This window comes from Zingiber officinale, chromosome 6B, assembly GCF_018446385.1.
Source record: "Zingiber officinale cultivar Zhangliang chromosome 6B, Zo_v1.1, whole genome shotgun sequence".
Lineage (NCBI taxonomy): Eukaryota > Viridiplantae > Streptophyta > Magnoliopsida > Zingiberales > Zingiberaceae > Zingiber > Zingiber officinale.
The window spans coordinates 124,614,642-124,633,039 of record NC_055996.1 but is presented as its reverse complement, the minus strand read 5'-3'; positions in this window follow the sequence as shown (position 1 = coordinate 124,633,039).

The window sequence follows — 18,398 nt, the reverse complement described above, 5'->3', positions numbered from 1 at the left end:
GCCAAGTAGATCATCAAAATTGACTGGAGGCTTTCTTATAAGTGATATGAAAAAAATCTCCTTTCAAAAGACCTTGTGAGAAGGCACTCATCAGTATCTTTGAGGTGGCCGAGCGAATATCCTGCACCATATTATTAAACCTCTGAATATAATCTTTTAACATCTCCTTCGGTTTCTGTTTCAATGCAAAAAGGTTCATGGAGGTTTTATGATACCTCCTAATAATAGCAAAGTGATATAGGAATATAATATAGACCGAAATTTTTCGAACGAGTGAATGGAATTTAATGAGAGTCGAGAGAACCATCTTTGGGTTGATAACCATGATTTTACTATACTATTCTCATTCATATAATCATGGTTTGATGTAATTTTCTTATATAGAACCCATATTTACATTACATTTTTATACATTGTATTAATTTTGGGCTTAATTGCAAATTAGTCTATTTTCATGGTATTTTGATGCTAATATTTGTTTATTATTTTGTAGGCATAAAAAGGGTCATGGATCTGATCAGAGGGGCCACACTTGGGTTCGAATTTAGGGCTTAACGAGGCGATCAAGCTTTGGATCGATTTGGGCCGTTCGTTGAAGTTTGGAGAGATCTAAGCCACCCGACAAGCATCTGATTCATCCAACATGATGGGGAGCAGATCTGATCCATTGATGAAGATCCAGGGATTTTGATCCAGATCTGAACTCATTTAGCCGTTGATCAAGCCCGGATAGTTTTGGATCGTTGGATCAGATGAGGAGAGGTTTAAAAACGTTGAGAAGCTACAGTAGACTCTGAGCTCGGTACGCGATTTATTGCTACTGTTCACCATCTTCAACCTCTGCGACGCCGGTGCTCCCGCCCACAATTCAAGATACATTTTGGTTTGGCCATCGCCAGCAATCGATCCTAGAACCGACGATCATCTTTCAAACATCAGATCACAGTAGAGGGAGTTCTTCTCTGCTGCGATCACCATATCACGCTATTCACAGGAAAACCAGATCGAGGGAGTTTTCTTGATCTGGAAGATCCTATCAGATCGAAGGAGCTTCGGAGGAGTTTTTCCAGAGTTCCTGTCTTCATTCCATCCATCAAGGACTTGCGTTTTCAGATCGGAGCCGATCAACCGATTTGGGATTGCGACGCCGTTTCCTCTGCTTATCAGACGATAAAAAACTGATGAGATTACAAGCTCGTAGGGAGGTTTCTGCTAGTTTCAATTCTCATAAACTTTAGTTACGGAATTTGATCATTGCTGTGATTGTTCAAGATAGTTTTCTTGAATTTCTTTTTGAGATTGCAGGGAGGCAGAGTTTAAGTGTGCTTGAATTTGTGGATGTTTCTTAATTGCATTTCTTTTTAGTTTTGATTGTTAGATCTATTGTTTCTATTTTTCTTTCTTTTCATTGCAAGAAAAACCCCATTGAAATGTATACTAGTAGTTCTAACCATTACGATTTTGTTATGGTATTTGGATGAATTTGAAAGTGTAATCAGGAATAAGAGTTAGGGTTCCAATTCATATGTTAGTTTCAACTTTTGATTCAGATTGTAGATACAATTCTGCTGTGATTTGTATTAGTTACTTAGGTTTTATTGGAATTCAGGTTTAAGTTTAGTTGCTATTAGTTTAATTGAGTTAGGTTAGTTTTATTTCGAGCAGCAAATAATTTGTTCAGAACCAATTCTGTGAGCATGCATTCCTTTAAATTCTGTTGCATTTGATTGTGAGAGTGAGCAATTTCAATTCTGAGTATGCAATAATAAAAATTTTCAACCAATAAAAAGAAATGAAGATCACATTTAGTCAAACACATTCACTAGTTAACCTTGGAAAAATACGACTTGGGACTCCATACTACATCTCTTATTTTTAGTTTTGAAATGTTCCAATATTAATTAATTTGATGCACCATGTGACATGTAATATGGTTGACACCAAATTTTGGCGTCGTTGCAGGGGAATAACTAGAAAAGTGTGATTGTTCTAGATTGTGAAATTTTTGATTAATTTGTTTTGCATTTTATTGGTTTTCATTGGACTTATCTAAATACTCATTTTGTTTTTGATGTCATGACCAGAACTTCAAAGGACAAATTATTTGAGTTAGATCCAGAAATTGAGAGGACTTTCAGGGCTTTGAGAATTCAAGAGAAAGCTTCAGAAGGCTCTGAAAATACCTTATCACATTCAGATATTTCCATGGCTGATCATAATAGAACCATGAAGGAGCTTGCAGCTCCTGATGAGGCTTTCAAGTATTCGTGCATCACTTATCCAAATTTAGCAGGAGATTTTGAGTTGAGTTCAGGACTGATTCATCTACTTCCTAAATTTCAAGGGTTATCTGGAGAAGATCCAAATAGACATTTGCATGAATTCCATGTGGTATGCTCAACCATGAAGCCACAGGGAATTTCAGAAGAAGATATCAAGCTAAGGGCTTTTCCATTTTCATTGACTGGAGTAGCAAAGGATTGGCTATATTATTTGCCACCAGGATATATTACCTCTTGGATTGATATGAAGAAGGCTTTCTTGGAGAAATACTTTCCAGCATCAAGGACCGCTACTATCAGGAAGAGTATCTGTGGAATTCAACAAGTGGTAGGAGAGACACTTTATGAATACTGGGAGAGATTCAAGAAGCTATGTGCAAGTTGTCCTCAACATCAAATTAGTGAGCAGTTACTAGTTCAGTACTTCTATGAAGGATTATTGCCTATGGACCGAAGTATGATAGATGCGGCAGCTGGAAGGGCTTTGGTGAATAAAACTCCAGAACAAACTAGAGAGCTCATTTCTAATATGGAAGAGAATTCTCAACAATTTGGAAGTAGGACTTTAACTACAAGGGGAGTTGGAGAGGTACAAATGTTTTCTAATAAACAAAAGGAGATAAGGAATTCATTGTTGGAGTTGACATCTTTGGTGAAGCAATTGGCATTGAATAATGTTAATCAAACTTCTACTTTGCCGAGCACACAATTTCCATATCAATCAAAGGGAGTTTGTGGTATTTGTTCTAGCCAAGATCATGATTCGGAGTTATGTCCTAATCTTCATCAAGATGAGTCTTTGGCAGCGTTTTCTAGGGCTCAATTTTCTCAAAAATATGATCCTTATTCTTCTACTTATAATCCTGGTTAGAGAAATCATCCAAATTTGAGGTATAGTAACTCATTTCATCAACAATCACCATTGAATCATCAAAGTTTCCAGCAGCCTCAACAAGGATTTCAGCAGCAATTCCAACCTTTTCAGAGACAATTTCAGGCTTATCAGCAAACACCTAATCAAAATCAGCAACCTCATTTTCAAAATCAACAAAGTTTCCAGCAACAACAAACACTTCGAGCACCTTCAAGGCTGAGTTTAACTCAAGGGAACTCTAACAATATCTCGAGTTCTGATTCACAACAAGGTAGATTGGAAGAATTGATGCAACAAATCCTTTTTCAGCAACAAAATCAGCAACGGACAGATTTGGCAATTCAGAATATAGAAAGGCAGATTGGGCAATTAGCTTCTAGCCTTAATCAAATGCAAGCCCAAGGATCTAGCCAATTACCTTCACAAACAACTCCTAATCCTAAAGGGAATGTTAGTGCCTTAACTTTGAGAAGTGGGAGAAGAGTTGCAGATTTTTCAAGAGAAGAGGGAGTTGCTGAAAAGTTTCCAGAAAATCAGCAAATAAATTTCAGCAGAGAAGGGATTCCAGAAGTTCAGAATGTGCCAAGCTCGAGTTCACCTCAAATTAACATGAAACCTTTGGATTTGGAGCATTCGCAAAGAGTTGGGAGTTTGATTCCAGAATTTTCCAGCAGCTTTTGTCCAGCTGAACAAATTCCAGCAGAATTGCAAAATTCCAGCAAAGCTGGAAATTCAGGGGTTCAGAATTCTATCCAAGAAGATTCAGAGCCGAGCCTTCCTTTACCCTTTCCTCAACGCAAAGTTCAACCAAGAAGGGATAAAGAAGAGGAGAAAGCTAAGGAGTTCCAAGAGCTTGTGGACTTATTTAGCAAGGTGGAGGTAAATGTTCCTTTACTCACAATGATCAAGCAAATTCCAAAGTATGCAAAATTTTTGAAAGATCTTTGTGTGCATAAGAAAAAGTTGAAGGGGAATGAATTGATCAGCTTAGGAAAGAATGTATCTGCTCTTATTCAACCAGTTCCCCAGAAATGTGAAGACCCAGGAGTGTTTACAGTACCTTGCGAGATTGGAAGTAGCCTTTTCAAGGATGCTATGTTAGATTTGGGGGCTTCGATTAATGTGATGCCAAGATCAGTTTTTCAGACTTTAGGGATTGGACCATTATTACCTACAGGGGTTGTGATTCAATTAGCAGACCGCAGTCAGACTCACCCAGCTGGAGTTATTGAGGATGTATTGGTAAAGGTGAGGGAACTTATCTTTCCTGCAGATTTTTATATCCTTGACATGGAGGGGGACTATCTGGCCAGTAGGTCTCTACTCATTCTAGGAAGACCATTTTTGAAGACAGCAAGGACTAAGATTGATGTTCATACGGGCACACTTTTTATGGAGATAGGAGATACAGTGGTCCAGTTCAGTATTTTTGACGCTATGAAGCATCCTGGAGAAGATCATTCTATTCTTAGTCTAGATATTTCAGAGGAGCTGGATAGTATGGATTTCTTTTCAGGTTGTGATTCAGATTTTGTAGTGGATGATCAGAGTGATGTATTATCTTCGGGTTATGAGGATATTTCAACCGTGGGAGTGGATGATGAATCTTGTGGATTATTTCCAAGTGAGAAAGATAAATTATGCGTAGGGGATTGCTTAGGAGAAGCTCTATCCCTAGGATCGCCTTCAGTTGACCGGACTCAGGATGAGTTGAAGCCATTGCCTCCACATTTAAAGTATGCTTATTTGGGAGAGAATCAACAGTTACCTGTCATCATAGCCCAGAATTTAGAACCAGATCAAGAAAGAAGATTATTGGAGATTTTGAGACAGCACAGGAGAGCTATTGGATGGACTTTAGCAGACATTCCTGGTATCAGTCCTTCTATTTGTATGCACAGGATTTATTTAGAAGAGGATGTGAAACCAGTGAGACAACCCCAGAGGAGACTTTGTTGGTTGCTACTCGGAAAACCTAGAGGTTCCACTGTACAAAAATTTTGTACAAAGGTCTGAACCTTTTCCTAGCTACCATGTGTTCTTTTAAATTAAATTTTGGATCGCCTGCGGAACTTAACACGTTTGATCCAAAACTTAATCTATTTGTTCTTTAAGGTTTAGACTTGGATCTCCTGTGAAACTTAACACGTTTGATCCAAATCACCTAAGTTATTAATTCCATTAAATATTAATTTCCATAATTGGTTCCCAGTACTGACGTGGCGAGGCACATGGCCTTCTTGGATATGGGAACAACCACCACCGACTAGACAAAACCTTTTATGGAAAGCTAATATTTAATTTCCTAAAATAACTTTAGGTCAACCAAAAAGAACAATCAAATCACAAGGAAAAGAAAAATAAAAGAACACAACTTCGAAAAACATATTCGAAATACTAGAATCGTAAGCCTCTTGTATTTGGTATTATTTCCATAAATAACTAGCATGATGCGGAAAGGAAAAATTACTAGTTATACCTTCTAAAAGACCTCTTGATCTTCTACCGTATTCCTCTTCTAACCTCGGACGTTGTGTGGGCAACGATCTTCCGAGATGAGAACCACCAAGCACCTTCTTCTTCCTTGCAAGTTTCGCCCACCACAATTCTCCAAGAGAAGTAGAGGTCCGCCACCACCACCAAGCTCCAAGGGATGCAAAAACAAAACCACCTTTCTCTCCTTCTTCTCCTAGCTAGAACCGCCACCATCAAGAGCTCCAAGAGAGGTTGCCGGCCATAAGAAGAAGAGAAGAGGAAGAAGCTAGGCCGGCCACCAAGGAGGAAAAGAGAGGAGAAGAATAATAGAGTTGATCACACCGTAAAGGCACCTCTACCCCTCTTTTATAATCCTTGGTCTTGACAAATAAGGAAATTTTAATAAAAATTCCTTAATTCTTTTGTCATAAAAAGAAAAAATATTTTAATTAAAAACAATTTTCTTCTTTTAATAATAATGGCCGGCCACTTCTAATTTCCCAAAACAAGGAAAATTTAATTCACACAAGAATTAAAACTTCCTAATTTGTTTCTAGAAATTTATAAAAATTTCTCCAATAATTTTATCCTTCATGATTGGTTAATAAAAAGAAATTTTATAAATTAAAATTCTTCTTCTAAACATGTGGATAATTTCCAAAGGAAAGTTATCTCTAAAAATTAAAATCTCTTTTCAATCTACAAATAAGGAAAGATATCAAATCTTTTCTTAATCTTTTATAGAAACTAATAAAAGAGAATATTTAATTTTAAACTTCTCTTTTAAATTATTATCATGGTCAAAAAGGAAAGTTTTCTTAAAAATAAAATCTCCTTTCAATCTACAAATAAGGAAAGATTTCAAATCTTTTCTTAATCTTTGTAGAAAGCTTTAAAAGGAAAGATTTAATTTTAAACTCTCTTTAAAACTATGATATCCACATAAGAAATAATTTTAATAAAAAATCCTTTTAATATGATGTGGCCGGCCACCTAAACTTGGGCTCCAAGCTATTGGCCGGCCACCTTAAGTTAGCTTGGCCGGCCCTAAGCTTGAGCTTCAAGCTTAGCTCGGCCGGCCCCTATTGGTTGGATAAGAAGGTGGGTATGTGGTGGGTATAAATCTCTATATACAAGAGGCTACGATAGGGACCGAGAGGAGGAATTGGTTTTGGTCTCCCGATGAAATTAAGCTTCTCGTGTTCGCCCCGAACACACAACTTAATTCCATCAATAATAATTCATTCCACTAAAGAACTATTATTGAACTACCGCACCAATCCCAAATTACATTTTGGGCTCCTTCTTATTATGAGTGTGTTAGTCTCCCTGTGTTTAAGATGTCAAATGTCCACTAATTAAGCGAGTTACTGACAACTCATTTAATTAATATCTTAGTCCAAGAGTAGTACCACTCAACCTTATCGTCATGTCGGACTAAGTCCACCTGCAGGGTTTAACATGACAATCCTTATGAGCTCCTCTTGAGGACATTCTCAACCTAGATTACTAGGACACAGTTTCCTTCTATAATCAACAATACACACTATAAGTGATATCATTTCCCAACTTATCGGGCTTATTGATTCATCGAACTAAATCTCACCCATTGATAAATTAAAGAAATAAATATCAAATATATGTGCTTGTTATTATATTAGGATTAAGAGCACACACTTCCATAATAACTGAGGTCTTTGTTTCTTTATAAAGTCAGTATAAAAGAAACGACCTCAAATGGTCCTACTCAATACACTCTAAGTGTACTAGTGTAATTATATAGTTAAGATAAACTAATACCTAATTACACTACGACCTTCCAATGGTTTGTTCCTTTCCATTATGGTCGTGAGTTACTGTTTATAATTTATAAGGTACTGATAACATGATCCTCTGTGTGTGACACCACACACCATGTTATCTACAATATAAATTAATTGAACAACTACATTTATCATAAATGTAGACATTTGACCAATGTGATTCTTATTTCTAGATAAATGTTTATACCAAAAGCTAGGCTTTTAGTATACACTCTAACAGACTTAACCCACTGATGCTTGATGTAATGAAAAAAGAGGTGACTAGACTTTTACAGGCATGTATCATTTACCCTATTGCTGACAGTTAGTGGGTGAGTCCTATTCATGTGGTGCCAAAGAAATCAGGAGTGACAGTAGTGGCAAATGAAGAGAATGAGTTGGTGCCCATCAGAGTGAAGAATTCATGGAGGGTTTGTATAGACTACAGGAAGCTGAACCAGGCAAGCAGGAAGGACCACTACCCTTTGTCTTTTATTGATCAGATGTTGGAGAGATTGGCAGGTAAGTCACATTATTGTTTCCTTGACGGTTATACAGGATATTTTCAGATTTACATCGCTCCAGAGGATCAGGAGAAGACTACTTTCACTTGTCCTTTCGGTACATTTGCTTTCAGACATATGCCATTTGGGCTCTGCAATGCTCCAGGAACCTTTCAGCGGTGCATGGTGAGTATTTTTGGAGATTTATTAGAGCATTGCATGGAGGTTTTTATGGATGATTTTTCTGTATATGGTTCATCTTTTGATGCATGTTTGGGAAATTTATCTAGGGTTTTAGATAGATGCATTGAGACAGACTTGGTACTTAATTTTGAAAAATGTCACTTTATGGTTGAGCATGGTATTGTTTTAGGACATATAGTCTCTAAGAGAGGAATTGAGGTAGATCCTGCTAAAATTAGTGCTATATCTTCTTTATCTTACCCCGCATGCGTGCGGGATGTTCGAGCTTTTCTTGGTCATGCAGGATTTTACAGGAGATTTATTAGAGACTTCAGTAAGATTGCTCTTCCACTGTCACAGCTTCTTCAGAAAGATGTGGAGTTTCAGTTTGATCAGAGGTGCAAGGAAGCTTTTCAGAGATTGAAGGAGACTTTGATTTCTGCACCTATCATCAGGCCACCGGATTGGACATTACCATTTGAGCTTATGTGTGATGCTTCGAACTTTGCCATCGGGGCAGTATTGGCACAAAGAGTAGAAGGAGCACCACATGTGATCTGTTATGCATCGAAGACCTTAGATTCGGCTCAAGCAAATTACACTACGACAGAAAAGGAGCTTCTTTCTATTGTTTTTGCATTAGATAAATTCCGTTCATATTTGCTTTGTTCTCACGTGGTTGTATTTTCTGATCATGCAGCTTTGAAGTTCCTCCTCAAAAAGCCAGATGCTAAGCCTAGATTGATTAGATGGATGCTTTTACTCCAGGAGTTTGATTTGGAGATTCGTGGTAGGAGTGGGAAGGAGAACTTGGTTGCAGATCATTTGAGCAGAATTGAAGGGGAACTGGATCACACAGCTATTGATGATGATTTTAGAGATGAGCAGCTTTTTAGGGTGCATGGTGAGTCTCCATGGTATGCGGATCTGGTTAACTTTTTAGTAGGAAAAGTCTTTCCTGCACAATTTTCAAAATCTCAAAAGGACAAGTTGAAAAGTGATTCAAAATATTATGTGTGGGATGATCCTTATCTATGGAAATTTTGTAGTGATCAGATTATTAGGAGATGCATACCTGATTTTGAGTTTCGGTCTGTACTTACATTTTGTCATGCATCTGAGTGTGGGGGGCATTTTGGACCCCAGAGGACAGCTAGGAAAGTTCTAGAGTGTGGATTGTATTGGCCTACCCTTTTTCATGATGCTTATGTATTTTGTAGATCATGTGATAGATGTCAACGAACTGGGAACATAGGACCTAGGAATGAAATGTCTCAACATTACATGTTATTTTGTGAGATATTTGATGTATGGGGTATTGATTTCATGGGTCCATTTCCTGTCTCTTTCAGATTTTCATATATATTGTTGGCAGTTGATTATGTTTCCAAATGGGTGGAGGTCATTCCTGCCAGGACTGACGATTCTTCAGTTGTTGTTAGTTTTGTCAGGTCACATATTTTTTGCAGGTTTGGAGTGCCTAGAGCTATTATTAGTGATCAGGGGTCACATTTTTGCAACAAATACATGAAGGCTATGTTGAGCAAATATGGGGTTTCACATAAAGTGTCTACACCTTATCATCCCCAAACAAATGGACAAGCTGAGGTATCGAATAGAGAAGTGAAGTCAATTCTTGAGAAAACTGTGAGACCTGACAGGAAAGATTGGAGCAAGAGATTAGATGATGCACTATGGGCTTACAGGACGACTTTTAAGACTCCTATAGGGATGTCTCCATACAGGATGGTTTATGGTAAAGCTTGTCATCTTCCGGTGGAAATTGAACATAGAGCTTATTGGGCGATCAAAGCTTGTAATTTTGATGCTGGCCTAGCAAAAGAAGAGAGAAAATTGCAACTCCAAGAACTTGAGGAAATTCGTCTAGAAGCATTTGAGAACTCACGAATCTACAAAGAGAAGACCAAAAATTTTCATGATAAGCACATTGTGGGTAAGGAATTTCATATTGGTGATAAAGTGCTCTTATATAGGTCACGGCTCCAATTGATTAAAGGTTCGTTGAGATCTCGTTGGGAAGGACCTTATATTGTGACTAATGTGTTTTCTTATGGAGTTTGTGAGATTAGGGAGGAGGCTACTAACCGAATTTTCAAGGTGAATGGGCATAGACTCAAGTTGTTTCATGAGATTGGCAATGGAGAGGTTATGCAAAAGATGAAGATTGATGATGCTATCTACTCATGTAAAGGGGAGTTTGTTCCAACTTAGTTTTCTTATTTTCATTTCTAGTTGTTTTAATAAAATGTTTGTTTTTGTTTGAAGAGTAGATTTTTAATGTTGAATTTTGTTTTGCTTTGATTAAGAAAATGGCACCCCCTAGCAATTTTTCTTTAACATGTTAGTGGTAGGGATTGTGGGCTAGATTTGAGAATCTATTTTGGACCTTATTGTCAATAATGGACTTTTAATTTTCTCAAGGTTTCTATTTAATGATGGACACTTGATTGGTAAATTGGATTGATATATTTTCATACCTAGTGAGGATGAGCCTTAATTGAGTGGTGCACTTGTGTTATTGCACTCTAGAGCTTGTTTTGATTCTTTCAAAACCACAATCCAATGGATTAAATCATATTTATGGAGGTAATATATTTGTTTCTTTCTTCCACACGAATTCTTGCTATTGTAGGACCGTTAGATTCGATAGAGGGGGGGTGAATATCGATTCGAAAACTTAGAGTATAAACGCAGCGGAAAAGTAAAATAGACACAAATGTTTTTTACTTCATTCGGAGCCTGTGACGACTCCTACTCGAAGGCCCGTGGTCCTTGACCACTTTCATTGGGCAATCACTAACAAGTCGAAATATGATTACAGAATGAATACAGGAAATGCTAGTGAAAATAAAGCAATACCGACAAGGAAATTAAATAAAAACCGAAGGAGCACTTTGTCGGAGCGTTGTTGGCGTCGCACTGAACGTCGAGCAACAAGACCAGCAGTAGAAGAGTTCTCAGATAGATTGATTGATTGATTATGAAGCTCCTGCCTGGGGCTTCTTTTATATGCTGTTCCGGGCGCCTGAAATGTGACGTAGCTGCTCAAACCGAGATGCTCCACGTGGCGATGCGCAATCAGGATAAAGTTTGCCTCCCGGGCGCCCGGATCCCTTCCGGGCGCTCGGACCTCCGGGCGCCTGGATTCCTTCCGGGCGCCCGGACCCTGTTTTCCCGCAGAATCCGTCCTGCATGACAAACGTTAGTCCGGAGGCAAATATATATATCCTGTAAAACAGATTGTTAGCACAATTAAAGTTCAACAAAGTAATAACAAAGAGTATGACTTAGATTCCGTCTTTCCGAGACCGGAATTTAGTCACGATCTCGACTTAGACATCCGAAATGGATCTAAGCCGGATCGACGCCTAATGTTCCCTTTCTGGGAACGCGTCCTCGTAGTCACTCACCTCCAGTGACTTACCTCACTTACCTGCCAGACGTCCGGTCAGCCCGTCGACCCGTCTGGACTTCTCGCCAAGCGTCCGGTCAGCCCGTCGACCCGCTTGGACTTCTCGCCAAGCGTCCGGTCAGCCCGTCGACCCGCTTGGACTTCTCGCCAGCTATCCGGTCAGTCCGTCGACCTAGCTGGACTTCGTGCCAGACATCCGGTCAGCCCGTCGACCTGGCTGGACTTCTCCTGCACACTCGATCAAAGTGTCAGACAACAACAAAACTAACTTAACCTATTTGTCATTCATCAAAACCTGGGTTAAATCGTTAGTGCTAACCGCACCAACAGCTATTTCTCTTGATAATCATCATATCGATTTATGCACTTTCAATTGTAGATCTTTTGGATATGGATTCATTATTTGTTATATGATGGATATTTTGGCCAATAGGACAAGGATTGAAGTGTGGGCGAAATGTGAATTGGTTTTGAATGTTTGGAGGCATTTGGTTTTTATTGTAAGTTGATAAAAGGCTGAAAAACAGAACTGACAGTGAGGGAAGCTTGGAAAACAGAGTGAACCTGTTGGAAGCTGCTAATTGCTGTCAAATGGATTGCTGTGCAGGAAGTTTTGAAGCTTACAGAGAAGAGTTTTAGGGACTGATGCTGAATAGTGCTAAGGGAGCTGTGGATATGGGAAATAAAATGCTGGAAAAGTGAGCTGTAAACTTATGGCTGGGAATTTCAGTAACTGAAACTATGTGCATTTTCTTTGCATTTTCATGCGACAGACCTTGAGTTGTAGATGTTTGAAATGTGAATTTGATTCTAATATGCCAATGTGAGAAGGAATTTGTTAATTATCTGAAGATAAGAATATTGTATGGAAGAGGAAGAATCAGAATTGCTTGCTATGGAGGACTATGGAACTTGATCAGTCCGATTCTGTAGATCAGAAGAGATGTTGAGTGTATCAAATGTGTCTCAAGATTTGGAGGTAGCATCAAGCATCAGATTAAGATTATGGGAAATCTGTCAACATGAATAGACAAATGGTATTAAATGATCATGGGGTGAAAAGGAAGCAGAATATAAAAAAATTCAGAATCTGGAAATGTAGAGAATTTCAGTACCTAGTGTTGGGGTTTGCAGCTGATTCTGTTTATGATCTGTACTGAATAGAATTTGATTTCATCTTAATTCAATCCGAGATGGAATGAAGTTTAAGTGTGGGGGAGAGCTTGAGCTTTATTTGAAGTCGAGCAGTGGATTTCAATTCTGGAATTGAGAGATGCTGGAATTTCAGATATAGAAACTTAACTGAAATGCAAATAGGAAAACTGCAAAACATTGGAAGATTTATGACTTGGTATCAAGATGTATCAAGAATAAGAAGCAGCATTGAAACGATTGTGAAACTCCGGTTCCATGTCTGCAACAAATTTCAAAATCTGTTGCTGGAAGTAGAAACAAAAATATGTGGCAGTTATCAATTGTAGGAGTCTGGAAGTAAAGTAATCAGAAGCATAGTGAGTTTGAAGTGTGAAGCTTTGACAATTTTAGTAATAGGGGGTACTGTAGTTGAGCTGGATTAAGGATGTATCAATGAGCATGCAAAGCTAAAAGTGGTTGTGTTGGAGAAGAAAAATCAGATGCAGGTATTGAGTTTGCAATTTCGCATTCTGAATTTTTGGAGCAAAATTTATTACTGAATCAAATTTGTATAAAGTTACTTTATGCTGAAACTATGTAGTGTGGAGCAGAATTTGATGAAGCTATGAACTCACTGAACCTGCAGGAATTGCTTTTGTATGATCTGCTGGTTATCTGATCATTTTGTATCAAGATTTGGAAAACACTTCAATTACACTTCAGAAGGTAACATGAATTCTGAGCATTTGAATGAAATTGTAACATTAGAAACTATAGCAGTGAAAGTTTTGAAACCTGCAGTTTTGTTTGAAGAGTTGTATCAATTCCTTATTAACAGTTTTTTATTTAGTGAGACATGGAGAATAAACTGAGATGATCCATTGAGATTGAAGCTTCAAGACTTTAATCCTTAAGAGAAATCAGAGGCTTATATGAAATTGGACAGAGAAGCTTTAAAGAGATCTTAAAATTGCAACTAAATTCTGAAACCAAAAAAATCTGTAAATTTCTGTTTTAATTCTGGAAATGAGTTATAGCAAGCTTGAGCTGCTTGAATTCTGATTTCTTTGGAGGATAAGTTGATAGGAATCTTAAGAGGTCAGATGTTAAGAAATTGATATTTTTAGAGGTTAGATGATGTTAAGTTGATACAAATTCAGAAAGACTGTACAGAAAAATCAGAAGTCCTGTTTTTGTTGTGATACTGAGTTAAAAGCTATTTGTTCATTGAAAATCTGGAAGTTAGTTGCTTGTGTGGTGTTGACAGAAGAAGTTCTTACATCTCCTTAGTTTTTCTGAATATTTAGACTGAGATTTGATACAAAACAGGAACTCTTATTTAATGGACAGAAACTGTAATGTTCACAGCAGTTGTACAATTCTTGTAACCTTTGTCTGAGCTAAATGAGGATTGAATTCATCTTTTTACTGATTGAATGCTAAATGAGGGACTTGGACGACTATTCAGTCCTCAAGCTAGAGTGACTTGGAATTCCAAATATTGATACACTATGCTATATTCTCTGAGGTTGCAGTAAGCTGCAGGAATTCAAGAGTGTTGTGTCCTGTGTGTTGAAACTGAGATTGTAAGTGTTGAAATGCAACTGAAATTCGATTGAAAATTGTTTTTGGATCGTAAACTGGGAACAAAGCAATTCAGGAAACTGATATGCAGAAATCAAAGCAATACACAGAATTGGATTACTTCTAAAGGTGCAGTTTTTGTATCAAGGATGGGAAAGTGTTAGAATTAAATTGAAGTGAAGATTCTATACTCTAACAGAGAGTTAATGACATGGCTTCCTAGATTTGATACAAAGAAATCAGCTACATTGAGCTTTAAGAGATTTGATACAGTTGTAGTCAAGTAAGAAAGAAAAAAGGGAAGTATGGCCGAAATTCATTATATAACATTCTTTGTATCCATGTCTTCCACTAAAGCTAAATCTTTCTTGCTTATCTTTTCTTTGAGCAAATTCTTCCTTTTCTTATCTCTTCTTGCAACTAATGTTTTGATTTGCACTTGATTCATATTTCTTACATTTTTCTTTTCCATGATTAACTTTTATGAATGTGATTGATATCTATGATCATGGTAGAGAGTAGAAGATAAGCAAGCTTATAGTGGGGTAAGAAGCACAAGTAGCATGAGTGCCCTCCACTTTTGTGATTAAATGTGAGATAGGATGAGGGCCACAGAACTCAATAATTTCAATTTACTCATGATGGATGGAAATTATTATGTTGTTAACCAAGAGTAAAGTTTTAAGTCCATGAATGCTTGAGATTTTGGAATGTGATAATCTTAGATGGTCTACTTTCTTTATTCTCTAACTATGTTTAGGAATTTGCTTAGGGGGTGCCATTTAAGTAGAATTTTTAGTTTTCTTGACTTTCACGGGACGTTCAAGAGTAAGTGTGGGGGAATTTGATAACCATGATTTTACTATACTATTCTCATTCATATAATCATGGTTTGATGTAATTTTCTTATATAGAACCCATATTTACATTACATTTTTATACATTGTATTAATTTTGGGCTTAATTGCAAATTAGCTTATTTTCATGGTATTTTGATGCTAATATTTGTTTATTATTTTGTAGGCATCAAAAGGGTCATGGATCTGATCAGAGGGGCCACACTTGGGTTCGAATCTAGGGCTTAACGAGGCGATCAAACTTTGGATCGATTTGGGCCGTTCGTTGAAGTTTGGAGAGATCTAAGCCACCCGACAAGCATCTAATTCATCCAACATGATGGGGAGCAGATCTGATCCGTTGATGAAGATCCAGGGATTTTGATCCAGATCTGAACTCATTTAGCCGTTGATCAAGCCCGGATTGTTTTGGATCGTTGGATCAGATGAGGAGAGGTTTAAAAACGTTGAGAAGCTACAGTAGACTCTGAGCTCGGTACGCGATTTCTTGCTACTGTTCACCGTCTTCAACCTCTGCGACGTCGGCGCTCCCGTCCACAATTCAAGATACATTTTGGTTCGGCCATCGCCAGCAATCGATCCTAGAACCGACGATCATCTTCCAAACATCAGATCACAGTAGAGGGAGTTATTCTCTGTTGCGATCACCATATCACGCTATTCACGGGAAAACCAGATCGAGGGAGTTTTCTTGATCTGGAAGATCCTATCAGATCGAAGGAGCTTCGGAGGAGTTTTTCCAGAGTTCCTGTCTTCATTCCATCCATCAAGGACTTGCGTTTTCAGATCGGAGCCGATCAACCGATTTGGGATTGCGACGCCGTTTCCTCTGCTTATCAGACGATAAAAAAACTGATGAGATTACAAGCTCGTAGGGAGGTTTCTGCTAGTTTCAATTCTCATAAACTTTAGTTACGGAATTTGATCATTGCTGTGATTGTTCAAGAGAGTTTTCATGAATTTCTTTTTGAGATTGCAGGGAGGCAGAGTTTAAGTGTGCTTGAATTTGTGGATGTTTCTTAATTGCATTTCTTTTTAGTTTTGATTGTTAGATCTATTGTTTCTATTTGTCTTTCTTTTCATTGCAAGAAAAACCCCATTGAAATGTATACTAGTAGTTCTAACCATTACGATTTTGTTATGGTATTTGGATGAATTTGAAAGTGTAATCAGGAATAAGAGTTAGGGTTCCAATTCATATGTTAGTTTCAACTTTTGATTCAGATTGTAGATACAATTCTGCTGTGATTTGTATCAGTTACTTAGGTTTTATTGGAATTCAGGTTTAAGTTTAGTTGCTGTTAGTTCAATTGAGTTAGGTTAGTTTTATTTCGAGCAGCAAATAATTTGTTCAGAACCAATTCTGTGAGCATGCATTCCTTTAAATTCTGTTGCATTTGATTGTGAGAGTGAGCAATTTCAATTCTGAGTATGCAATAATAAAACTTTTCAACCAATAAAAAGAAATGAAGATCACATTTAGTCAAACACATTCACTAGTTAACCTTGGAAAAATACGACTTGGGACTCCATACTACATCTCTTTTTTAGTTTTAAAATGTTCCAATATTAATTAATTTGATGCACCACGTGACATGTAATATGGTTGACACCATGGTGGTTCTTCACTTACTGGCTACTGTTGTACATGGTTTACTTGATGTTGTTCTAAAACATTTTTCACAGCATCTGATATAATCTTTGCTAACTCTACTTGTGCCAGCGTAATATTGCTGGTGTCTCCCATGAGTCTCAGTTCAAGTGAATAAGTTTTCACAAACGACGCCAATTTGATTATACTTCGAGAAACTCTAGGGCGACTTCATCGGTACGCTTGCTTAAGAGTTCACATGACTGCAACGATGTCTGAACAAGTGATGGTGGAAGAGAAGTGGCCAAGAAGAAGAAACAGAAAAAACCAAACCCTATTTTATTTCTTACTGCGATACCTTTATACAATTCTCGTTTGACCTTTCACCTTCCCCATCATTTACATTTATTACAAGGGTGTTATGAGATCATTTAGTAATTCATTAAATACAAGAGATTATTTAATGTAATTATAATAAATGTGCACAATGTTTACTTTACCGCTTCTATCTGTTCACATTCTCTGCGCATTTAGGAGCTAATGATGAACATTTAATGAAAATGCCCCTGAACATTTAATGTATTTAACCATAAGCATCTCGATCGGTGACTCAACCCTAAGTTAATTCGTGCGGTAAGTAAATTGCCCCTTCCCACTCGATAAACCAGGAACTTCTACGAATGGCTCTTGCAGGTGAGTAAGTTGAACCGTACCACTCAGCTTGTTAATCACATCCCAATTTGCGACTCAACCAAGAGTTAATCAGAGCGGGGCTTAGTCTCTTCCTGATCTTGGCTTTGACTATCATCTCATGTGATATACTGACCTACTGACGCCATGTGGCACCTCTTGTGGATCGCCACATCACGTAACTTGCATCCGTCTCCAACCTACAAGGGTTTTTCCTGCATACTCTTCACATAAATTAAATTTCATTTCATTAGCCTTAAGTTAAATGTTATCAAATATTAAAATTATATTCTTGGACATGATTACATCAACATCTTCACCTTATTTGCTCCCGGATATAAATAGTGATTGGTTTCTTCAAACAATGATTTAAACAACTCAGATGCTGCATTATTATTACCATCTTTCATGTCAATTTATTGACTCTCTTGTATAATTCGTTCAAACTCAAGTAAGTTAGTTAACATATCAACAAATTTCGGATCCTCATGTTTGATTTCATTTATCACAATAATATTTGCATTTTGAGATAGATCGATCTATCTCCAAACTTTAAATTTCGACACAATATACAAGAGCAAAAATCCAAAAATATTTGCATTTCGATGACCCTCCTTGTGATAATCAACAAAATCCAAAAATTCTTTTTACTCCATTCTTATACCATATTATTTTACTCGTTATCTATTTTGAAATATATAATTCATATCAATCAAACAATCGTTATATTGTCTCTAATAAATTAAAATAACCAATATTGGCTTGAAAACACATGTTTTTCTAACTGTGCTCCACTTACCATATTAACTTAATATTACTCGCTACAATAGAGTAAATGGTTAATTTTTGATGAATATATCTTCGGAAATAAATTTCCTTCCACCTTCTAGCTAATTTAACGGTCAATTATAAATTAACTCAATGATTTATCTTTTTTCACATAATTTAGAGACGGACTGTAAAAAACATTTAAGATGAACATAATTACCT